We start from the raw sequence: 10,804 nt of genomic DNA, 5'->3' as shown, positions 1-10,804 counted from the left end.
TTCCTTAAAATATGTTTTGTAATTTACACAGACTTTCATACACACACCATTAAAACACAAACAAGCCCCTTCCTTATACATACTCTCCTCCTACATGGTAGGTCTATTCATGCCAGTTTGAACAAATAAATAAGACTATACTGTGTACACATTGTCATTTAATACACTGTAAACCTTTTCATGATTACATAAATATATTCCTTTCAGATTCAACCTCAGTACTTTCTCTCTTTGAAATTTTCATATAAAACACACACACTCAGACTATATTGAACTTTCAAAATGAGTTAGAATCACTGTGAATGTTAGAATGACCCAAGATTCAGTACATAGTTACTGAGTGACTCCTAGGTACCAGGCTCTGTGCTGGGCAATGCGGATAGAAAATATTGAACAAGACAGACGTGCCGCTGTCCTTGAGCTTATGTTCTACTGGGGAAGTCAGACACTAAATGAGCAAATAATTTAAAAAATAGATTTAGAGTTATGAATGAAATAAACTGGTTTCTGTAATAGAAAATAAGGAGTTTGATATTGGGTGTTCAGGGAACTTCCCCTTAAGTGGATGGCAGTTAAGTTGGGGCCTGAAAGAAGGAATGTCAAGAGTTCTAGGAAAGAGATTCTGGTGGAGAGAACAACAGTGTGAGACTCAGTCAGGCAAGGGCTGGCATCCGGAGAACAAAAGAAACCAGCAGGTCAGGTACTTACTGGGAGTGGCAGGGAGGGGGTTTGAGAGGCAGGCAGAGCCCTCTGAGCTGGGGTAAGACATTGGGTTTCAAGTGTGGTTGAATCTGTGGAAGCACTCATAGGATATTTAGAATCGTGGTGTTGATTATAGCCTGAGGTGAGCTCCCAGAAGCCCAGCAAGTTCCAGGAACTGGCACTGGGCTGGCCCAGGCTCTCCTCAAGTGCCTGGGGCTTTCTGAGTTTGTAGAATCCTTAGCAGGATTGCCTGGCCGAGTGAGGTCTCCAGTCCTCTGCCACCACAGAATTCTGTGAGCTTGAGTCCAGTGCCCTATGCTACTCCCTGCTAGGCATGGAGATCAAAGAAGGAACTTCATTCATTTGGTTCCAGCAAGGAATATATAAAAACTTTAACAATTAGCTGGCTTGTGGAATTTCTCCTTCAGAATCTGTAGTGTCACTATAAGCAAAGCAACATTGATAAAAGCTGGGTGCTGAGTCAAATGGTATTAAAAATTATTCTGGTGTTTGTGAAAAGTATTTCTTCTGTGTTAACATCTGATTCACCACACATTTCTGTTGAGGTTTTTAATAAAAAATTACTCAGATATTAAAGGTGGTTTGGGAACAATGGCAGCAGCCACGACCTGCTAACCCTGAAGAAAGGCATTTCTTTTTCAGATTGCCCATAATCATCCAGGTTCCAGAATTGCTCACAATGTATACACCAGTGCAAAAACTCCCTTATGCATCAGTTTATTATGAACAGCTCAAGTAAAGATTTGTAACTATGGAAACCAAAATACAAAAATAATTAGTGGGCATTTAAAAAAAGTAGCTCAGGTATTATTCATACTGACTTCAGGTGATTTACATGCACAGTCTAACTGGCCAGGACACTGTATGGCTTTTTGTAGTCTCTGCTGAAAGGTCAATCGAACAGAATGACCATGAGTTTCTGTTAATGACCAGGTATATTCAGATTTATTTAGTACATATCCAACTCTTAATAAGCTCTGTCAATAGACAAATGGAATGGCATGGATAAATGAATTAAAACCACATCTTCACTCATCATTCAAATTCCCTTCCCTCCTGTTATTTCTTCCCATCCTCAAAACAAAGAACATAAGCAAAACCTCCAAACCTTTTGCCTTCTGCACAAACCAATCCTAGACTGGCTGATTCAAGTTTTCTTTTTTTTTTTTTTTTAATTAATTTTAGTTGCTTTACAATGTTGTATTGGTTTCTACTGTACAGCAAAGTGAATCAGCTATACGTATACATATATCCCCTTTTTTTGGATTTCCTTCCCATTTAGGTCACCACAGAGCATTGAGTAGAGTTCCCTGAGCTATAAAGTAGGTTCTCAGTTATCTATCTCACACATAGTATCAATAGTGTATATATGTCAATCCCAATCTCCCAATCATATCCCATCCCCCTTTCCTGCCTTGGTGTCCATACATTTGTTATCTACGTCTGTGTCTCTATTTCTGCTTTGCAAGTAAGATCATCTATACCATTTTTCTAGATTCTACATATATGCTTTAATATACAATATTTGTTTTCCTCTTTCTGACTTACTTTACTCTGTATGACAGTCTCATCCACGTCTCTGCAAATGACCCAATTTCGTTCCTTTTCATGGCTGAGTAATATTCCATTGTATATATGTACCAAATGTTCTTTATCCATTCATCTGTCAATGGACATTTAGGTTGCTTCCATGTCCTGGCTATTGTAAATAGAGCTGCAAGGAACATTGGGGTGTATGTGTCTTTTTGAATTATGGTTTTCTCAGGGTATATGCCCAGTAGTGGGATTGCTGGGTCATATGGTAGTTCTATTTTTAGTTTTTTAAGGAACCTCCATACTATTCTCCATGGTGATTATATCAATTTACATTCCCACCAACAGTGCAAGAGGGTTCCCTTTTCTCCACACCCTCTCCAGCATTTATTGTTTGTAGATTTTTTAATGATAGCCCATTCTGACCCATGTGAGGTGATACCTCATTGTAGTTTTGATTTGCATTTGTCTAATAATTAGTGATGCTGAGCATCTTTTGATGTGTTTGTTGGCCATCTGTATGTCTTCTTTGGAGAAATGTTTATTTAGGTCTTCTGCCCAGTTTTGGATTGTGTTGTTTGTTTTTTGGATATTGAGCTGCATGAGCTGTTTGTATATTTTTGTGATTAATCCTTTGTCAGTTGCTTCATTTGCAAATATTTTCTCCCATTCTGAGGGTTGTCTTTTGGTCGTGTTTATGGTTTCCTTTGCTGTGCAAAAGCTTTTAAGTTTCATTAGGTCCCATTTGTTTCCTTTTGTTTTTATTTCCATTTCTCTAGGAGGTGGGTCAAAAAGGATCTTGCTGTGATTTATGTCATAGAGTGTTCTGCCTATGTTTTCCTCTAGAGTTTTATATTGTCTGGTCTTACATTTAAGTCTTTAATCCGTTTTGAGTTTATTTTTGTGTATGGTGTTAGGGAGTGTTCTAATTTCATTCTTTTACATGGAGCTGTCCAGTTTTCCCAGCACCAGTTATTGAAGAAGCTGTCTTTTCTCCATTGTATATTCTTGCCTCCTTTGTCATAGATTAGGTGACCATAGGTGTGTGGATTTACCTCTGGGCTTTCTTTCCTGTTCCATTGGTCTATATGTCTGTTTTTCTGCCAGTACCATACTGTTTTGATTACTGAAGCTTTGTAGTATAGTCTGAAGTCAGGGAACCTGATTCCTCCAGCTCCGTTTTTCTTTCTCATGTTTGCTTTGGCTATTCGGGGTCTTTTGTGTTTCCATACAAATTGTAACATTTTCTGTTCTAGTTCTCTGAAAAATGCTACTGGTAATTTGATAGGGACTGCATTGAATCTGTAGATTGCTTTGGGTAGTATAGTCATTTTCATAATATTGATTCTTCCAATCCAAGAACATGGTATATCTCTCCATCTGTTTGTGTCATCTTTGATTTCTTTCATCAGTGTCTTATAGTTTTCTGCGTACAGGTATTCCCAAGTGGTTTCAATCAAGGTTTAAGCAGGCAATGAACCAGCCTGTCATTTAGAAAGAAAAGAAACCAAAGATAAGGAAGGGGACCAGAAAGAGGGTCCTTGGGGGATGTGATAGGCAGCTTCTGGTGTGGCTCACAGTGATTCCCACCTCCTGGTACCCACATCTCTGTGAACCCCTCCCCTTGGATGCGATCTGGACCAGCCCTGGCTGGCATCTTAATCACAGCCCTGAGAGAAACCCTGAAGCAGAGAACTCAGGTAAGCTGTGCCCCAATACATAACCTGCATAAATTATAGGATAATAAATGCATGTTTTTTTAAGTAACTGAGTTATATAGCAATATGTAATGAATGCAGGATCTCTTAAAATTACTCTCATAAACATACTCCCTGCCCACCCTCTATCCCAGTAACTTGGCATTGCGCCTTGGATTTTGAAACATTTGACCATATTCCTTAGGAGATCTTGATGTAATCACCTCTCTTGTTCCTATCCTCTGTCCAGTTGAAAGCCAGTGGCTCATCTTTACACTCAAAAATAAGAACTTAAATAATTGAGAATTTATGTAGAAGAAGACCTCCAAATTTGCGAACTGAGTTTTGTGGTTTTAAAGGTTCTAGGTATGTGACATTCCTGTTTACCCTCTGTGAATTGTTCTAGGTACATGGCATGCCTACGTACTGTCTAACAAATATTAGGAGAGGTAGTGAAAGGGACCAGTAAGAAGTAGGGAAATGGGAAAAAAGATTGGTAAAATGATGAAAAATGGAAGTTTTGGAGTTTGGAAAATCAGGGTTTCAGCACACAATGTGCTATGTGTAAGGTCTGTAATTTAGGAGGAAATTATTTAGCCTTTGAAGCCCTCCATTTTCCTCATTTAAATTAACAGGGAATCAATAAATTAATGTTGATTGTCCAGCACTTGGGGGACACACAGTTTGTAGTGTCTATGTTTTTCTTTCTTGTAGTGATGCAGGGCAAACACGAAAGTAGGAGAAACTGTCTCTTCATCTACTGACATTCTTTCCTTTAGCAATCTTGTACCGTGCTCTTTTTCATGTGGATTCTGAAGCTCACTTCTAGTTTCTCACATCTCAGTTCAGCCTGATCTAGTAGTTAATGGATTTTGCATACACTGGAATCTCCAATGGATAGAAATTATAAACCACATTTGATTTTAGGAAGACAACTGTGTTCATCCCCTTAGCATATAAAATTTATATAATCTCCATCAGTTTTTTTTTTTTTTGGCTATATTTGGCACCTCCCTCACCTGCTGTATCCTTGTATCTCAGAGGAAAGGTAGACATATAGAAAAGCTAATGTAGCTTTGTCTGTTTCAGCTATGCTGAACACTAACGCTATCTATCTGGAATAGAGCTATGATTAAGGGCAAGCAAGCTTTAATGTATTCAGGTGGGAACAGTGTTTAGCTTGGATAAAGGAGCTTTCTCCCAGTTATGGCTTGCTAATATCATGCCAGCCCTAGTATTTATGAGTATATTTGAAAATTGGGCTCTTCTGAGTAAAACTTTGCCCAACCCCATCCTCCAGTGACATTCAGCATGTAAGTTGGTGGGGATGTATTTTAGAGCTTTTGTCAGACCTCTCTTTTCTATCAGTGAGTAAATCCTCTCACAAAATGGAACAAGCTGAACAGCAGTAACACATCAGGGTTCTCAGAGTCAATCACTTCTAGTTAATTTGGGGAATTGCTTCGCTGCAATTCATGAATGAATTCATCCAAAGATCCTTGCACCTTTAAGGGCAACTACTCCTGAACCATGGGCTCATTAGTCTTCATTGAGGGACTCCTTTGTCCTTGAATTTGTTCCAGGATCCCCTCAGAGCTAGTTCCTTGGGGCTAGCTTTCTGGTACCAATCCTTCCTTTTAATTTCTGGTTTTGTGTACATTTGTTCACAGAGACTTGATGTTCAGCTTCCCTCACCTCCTTCACCTAGGTGATCCCACCAGGTCCCTTTTGCCCTTCACTCCCATCCCTGCCCCCTGCCGGGCCCAGTCCTGGACTGCCTTCCACCTACAGGGCAGGGCTGCTGTAAAGTGGAAAGTAAGACCTTTCCATTAATTAGCTGGCCAACTTGAACAATTCAGCAGGGAACAAGCATTTATTGCATGTCTTTAAACCAAATGGTTTATTTGTCTTTTAAAAAGATGGTGTATATTTTTAACTTCCTCATTTGGTCTGTAAACTTCTTTCAATCACATCTTATTCACATTTGCATCTCTCAGGCTACCCAGCACGGTGTTTTAACTGTGTAGTGCTTAATATATGTATTTCTTGAATGTGAGTAAGAGAAGGAAAAGAAATTGGCATTAATAGGATACTGTTTATTAGTATTTTTACATATATTATTTAATCAGTGCTAGCAGATATCCTTTTCTCTCATTTTATAGAGGAAGGAAATTTATCCAAGGCCATGTAGCTGGTATGGAACAGAGCAGAGATCAGACCCAAGGCTGTCTAACATAAAGCCTTTATACTTTTGTTTATAACATGCTGCCTCATCATTGTGGCTTCACTGCTGTGATCATGCAAGCTTCTTCTTTCTGCAATTTTTTAAAATCATTAAACCCTGTATGGACATTGCTGATTATGGGACAATGGCAGTCTGAAGAAAATTGCTGAAAGGTTAAAAAGTAGATTTGTAAAAATTCAATTGATAAAACAACACATGGGTTGTATTTTAAGTCATTCATTTTGCATCCTCTCAGTCTGTGATCCCTTGTTCACTTCATAAAGTATTCTCTGTCAAATTTTGGAAATAACACTGACCACATGTTAGTGTAAATAAGATGTAAGATATAATGATGCATCTGAGTAGAAGAATTTTGAGGATCTGGACAGATTCTCATCATTTTATTTAACATTCTCATGTAAATTAGTAGCATTTAAAATCTTATTACCCTTTTAGGAAAATCCAATAAAAATTTTCCTTACTACAAGTGTTAGCTTTTTTATGAGGAATGCTGTTTAAATATAAATGAAACATACTCAAAAATGGCAAAAACATTGCTAAATAGTTAAATTTGGCGTTACTGGATGAAAAGGAATTTAAAATGAAAATGTAAAATAGAAAGTAAACTACATTCTAAAAATGTTTTATAAATTATAAAAGCAATGCAAAGTCCAGAGAGTTACCAATACATTAACATTGACTAAAATGTGAAGAAAAAAAATTAAAATTTATGAAATCATTGCCAAATGAGTGGAGCATGCATAACTGTTGAAGAACAAGTTATAAATTTAAAAAACTGTCTGAAAAGTGAAAAAAAAAGAGTGCACAAATATTCAAATAACAAAGTAATAGAGTTTTTTTTTAAAAAACATGAAAATTCTTAAAACTGTAAAAGTTCAGAGACCATTTTATGGCACATGAAATTTACCAAACATAAAAAATCACTGAGTGAAAAATATCCATTTGAAACCTATCAATTGTTTGGAACAGCTGGGATGCATGGCTTTGTTCTTCTGTGGGATCTTCGAGTTTATAGAAGCATCCTCTTCAAGGTGGGCTCATCTAAATGCCCAGGATCTGGTATTGCAAGTAAGGTAGGAATTATCCCTCCCTGGTTTTGTTCCCAATAGTTTACTATTTATTCCTTTTATATGCTTAAACTCCATTTCACAGTAATTATGATGGCATTAATTGTTCCTTCTAATCTTCTTATTAGGTACTTCTGTCTTCCCTGACTGTTTTGCGCATTTGATTGGAATAGATAGACCTGGTCTTAGAACCTTGTCTCTCCTTTCAGACATAATTCCATGTGACCAGTTCGTTTCAATCCTAGAAGGTTTCTTTCTGGTTGAATAACTCCTTGCTTTTTGCACCAATCCACTTTCTTTTTAAGGAGTCTTTCAAAATTCCTCACATCTTCTTCAGTAACACCTTACTTACAGACCAGGAAGCACAGAGAGGGGAAGAAATCATGGTGACTTTTATCAGATAACTGAATAAATTCCATTTGCAAACCATGATTTTCCTTCATAACTCCCTAACAGCATGTGAATTCCATTGATAAAACTATTTTTGAAAAGTTATGATTATTTTTACTGATGAATAGTATAAAATGAATATTTTAAAATGAAAGCTTAATTGATCAACCTGATTTAAGCTGTATGGATTAAAATAAAGGTTATTGAGAGATGCGATGATGATACATACTTCTGGCGTAAACAACTTAAAGATGTAAAGTGTAGTGAGTAATGTCCCAAACAGCTCTATTTTCCTACCCATTCATGATAATAATGAAGTGAGGAATTTTTACAAGAACTCTTATAAAACTTCCCATTGTTAATATCCCCATGTAAATCTTATTGGAATAAGTATTGGAAACATTAGTAGAGGATGTGGAGGGTGGAGAAAGAATAATTTGTCTTCCCTGCTTAAGAGGGAGAATTCATAAATAAAGCCTAATCTGCCTGAGAGGGAAAATAGAACTTACTGATGGTGTATGACAATTACATTATACTCTTTTGGTTTAAGTAATTAATGAGTCAACTTCATTCTGCTATAAAGTTATTAAAATACATAACAAAGGGATGAATAATCGGGCCACTAATTTTAAAACATAACTCTAACCTGGTTATCATGTGACTTAAAATAGACATTGCATTGACATGCTTGAAAGCAGTCATTCCAGATATTACATAAGCTGGGTTGCAGCAACTCTTGGCCATTGAATTTTCAGAATTTTTAGCAACAGTATTTAAGTAAATAAGTGGACATGGATAATTAGGTTAAATATCATACCCAAGTCTTTTTAAAACTCAATTAAAGCTTTGGGTAAAGCAAGTAAGATTATGCTTTGAGTTTATTATATAAGTACAATGTAAGTTCAGTTAGGTTAAAACTCCACTTTGTTTTATAGAGTACATGTTTCTGGAACCTGGAAAACAGTACGCAAAAATATGTTATCTGCTGTTTTTCATGTAGTCTACCTTGTTACTGCTTTCTTGCAGTGATAACCACACTTTAAGTTAATTTTTTGGGTGAATGTCTAACAGTAAAGATTCATTAATGGCTTTAAAATATAATATACTTTTCAGGTGTCTAAAAACAAAAAGTGCAATTTTACCTGGCAAGGAGAGAATGCACTACATTAAACTGTAGTTAATTGAATTTATTTTAAATGTATAATATTACATAATTTTTTTTACAGATTCTTTACCAAGGTTCAAAATAATCTTGGTTGGCACATCATTATTATTACTAAAGCTGGAAATTCAGACAACTCTTGGTTTCCTTTCACTGTAGACACCACCAAAGGAAAAAGTTATCTACTTAAATAAGAGATCTAGAAGCAGTATGTATTGGAGGTATCTCTTAAGGAGAGGCTTGATCAGCAATTAGATGATTATCTTGGAAGAGTTATGGAATTTATCTGAAGATTTAACAAGGAGTAAATCTTGGTCCCAATTTTGGTCCCAACTTTCCACTTCCAGGGTACAAACACATAAAGGATATTATTATGTCATAAAATTCAGAATACTGAGCTCTATCGGCTAAGATAGGTTAGGTTATGCTGATTTGGCTCCTGCTGGTCCCCTTACTGGTCACTGCCACCACCGGAGGAGGATTGCCTGTTTGGTGGTAGGGAGAGGGGTGGACTGTGAAAGAATGGAAAAAGGGAGAGAGGAGTAGAAGGGGGATTTCTTTGTTGTCTCTGAGTTTTAGGAGTTCCCCCTTTTTGTTCTTCAAGCCAGAACTAGAGGGTTTCTTCTGGAGCTCCCTTTGTGACACAGTGCTTACTTCTGTCTTATCTAGGCTGGCTGGTATTGGAGGGAAAAAATGGTAGGTTCATTGCTAGTTTAATGGTACTTCAGATTCTTGTGTTTTACCCCAATGTGCCTGCTGCAGTTAACTTTGCCGAGACCTCAAATAGCTGCTCCATGATTTCTGTCTGGTTTTATAATTGTATGAGGTGTGGGAGCTGGGTGCAGCATGCTTACTCCATCTTACCTGCTACTGGATCTGATACTGGCTCTTAAAGCTTTTACCCAGAAAAAGTCACGTTACTTCTATTCACATTTTATTGGACAGAGGAAGTCAAATGGCCACACCTATCTTCAAAGAGGAACACTACTATCTGCCTTGAAGGAGAATCAGAAGTATTTGGTAAATAGCACTCATGACTACCACACTGCAGTAGTTAATGGAAGTCTAGGATGAGCTTCATCTTGAACCAAACCCAGGCACCAATCGAAACTAGAGGAATTATGATACTCTTGAGGGCATAAGTTTGGGTTTCTATACCATCAAAATGTATGGCTATCTTAATGGGACTATCTATATTTTAATCTACTTAAAAGAAGAATCAGTGATGATGTGCTCCACCCATATAATCTTGAACTCACGCATGGTACAAGGTAAAGATACAAGAATGTGTTTTAAAAAATCCAAAGTGGTACCAATAGGAAAAATATCTATATGACTGAATGTTAACTAGAAATAAGTATAACTGACATGAGAAAGCAGGGTTTAGTACAAAAAACATTGAATTTGGAGTTATATAGATCTGTTGGTGCTTTGTTAAATTGGTCACTATTACAGTCTCATTAAAATTGATTCCAGAAACCTCCACATGAGTCTCTGAGACAGCTTACCCATATTTCATATCAATCTTTACCTATCTCACTAAGATTCATTAACTTTCTCTATTTTTTTCCCTAAAATAAGTTATTTGCTCCCACAAAAGCAGAACTTTTATTGTATTTGACTTGAGGCACAGAGTTGAGTTCCAGAGTTCCGCACCACAGGAAAACAACTTAGAAAGTTGTTATAAAATCTCTCAACAGCCTGGGGAAGGTGCAGGGAAAGGACTCAGATGTAATTGCCAAGTAATGCAAAGGAAATATGTAATTCAGCAAGTAATTCTCAGTGAACTTATAGTAACATGACTCACAACAAGAAAATCATTTGATAAAATATGCTGAATGGGAAATGATTCAGTGAAAATATTATTCAGAACAAGCAATTACTGAGTGAAGGTATTACCCACAGCAGACAATTACTCAGTGAAAATATTACAGGGAGCAGGCAAATATTCAATCAAACATTTGACAAGGAAAGCAATTATTCAATA

Source organism: Balaenoptera acutorostrata, chromosome 13 (genome assembly GCF_949987535.1).
Source record: "Balaenoptera acutorostrata chromosome 13, mBalAcu1.1, whole genome shotgun sequence".
In the NCBI taxonomy this organism is placed as follows: domain Eukaryota; kingdom Metazoa; phylum Chordata; class Mammalia; order Artiodactyla; family Balaenopteridae; genus Balaenoptera; species Balaenoptera acutorostrata.
Note: the sequence above shows the minus strand (reverse complement) of the source record.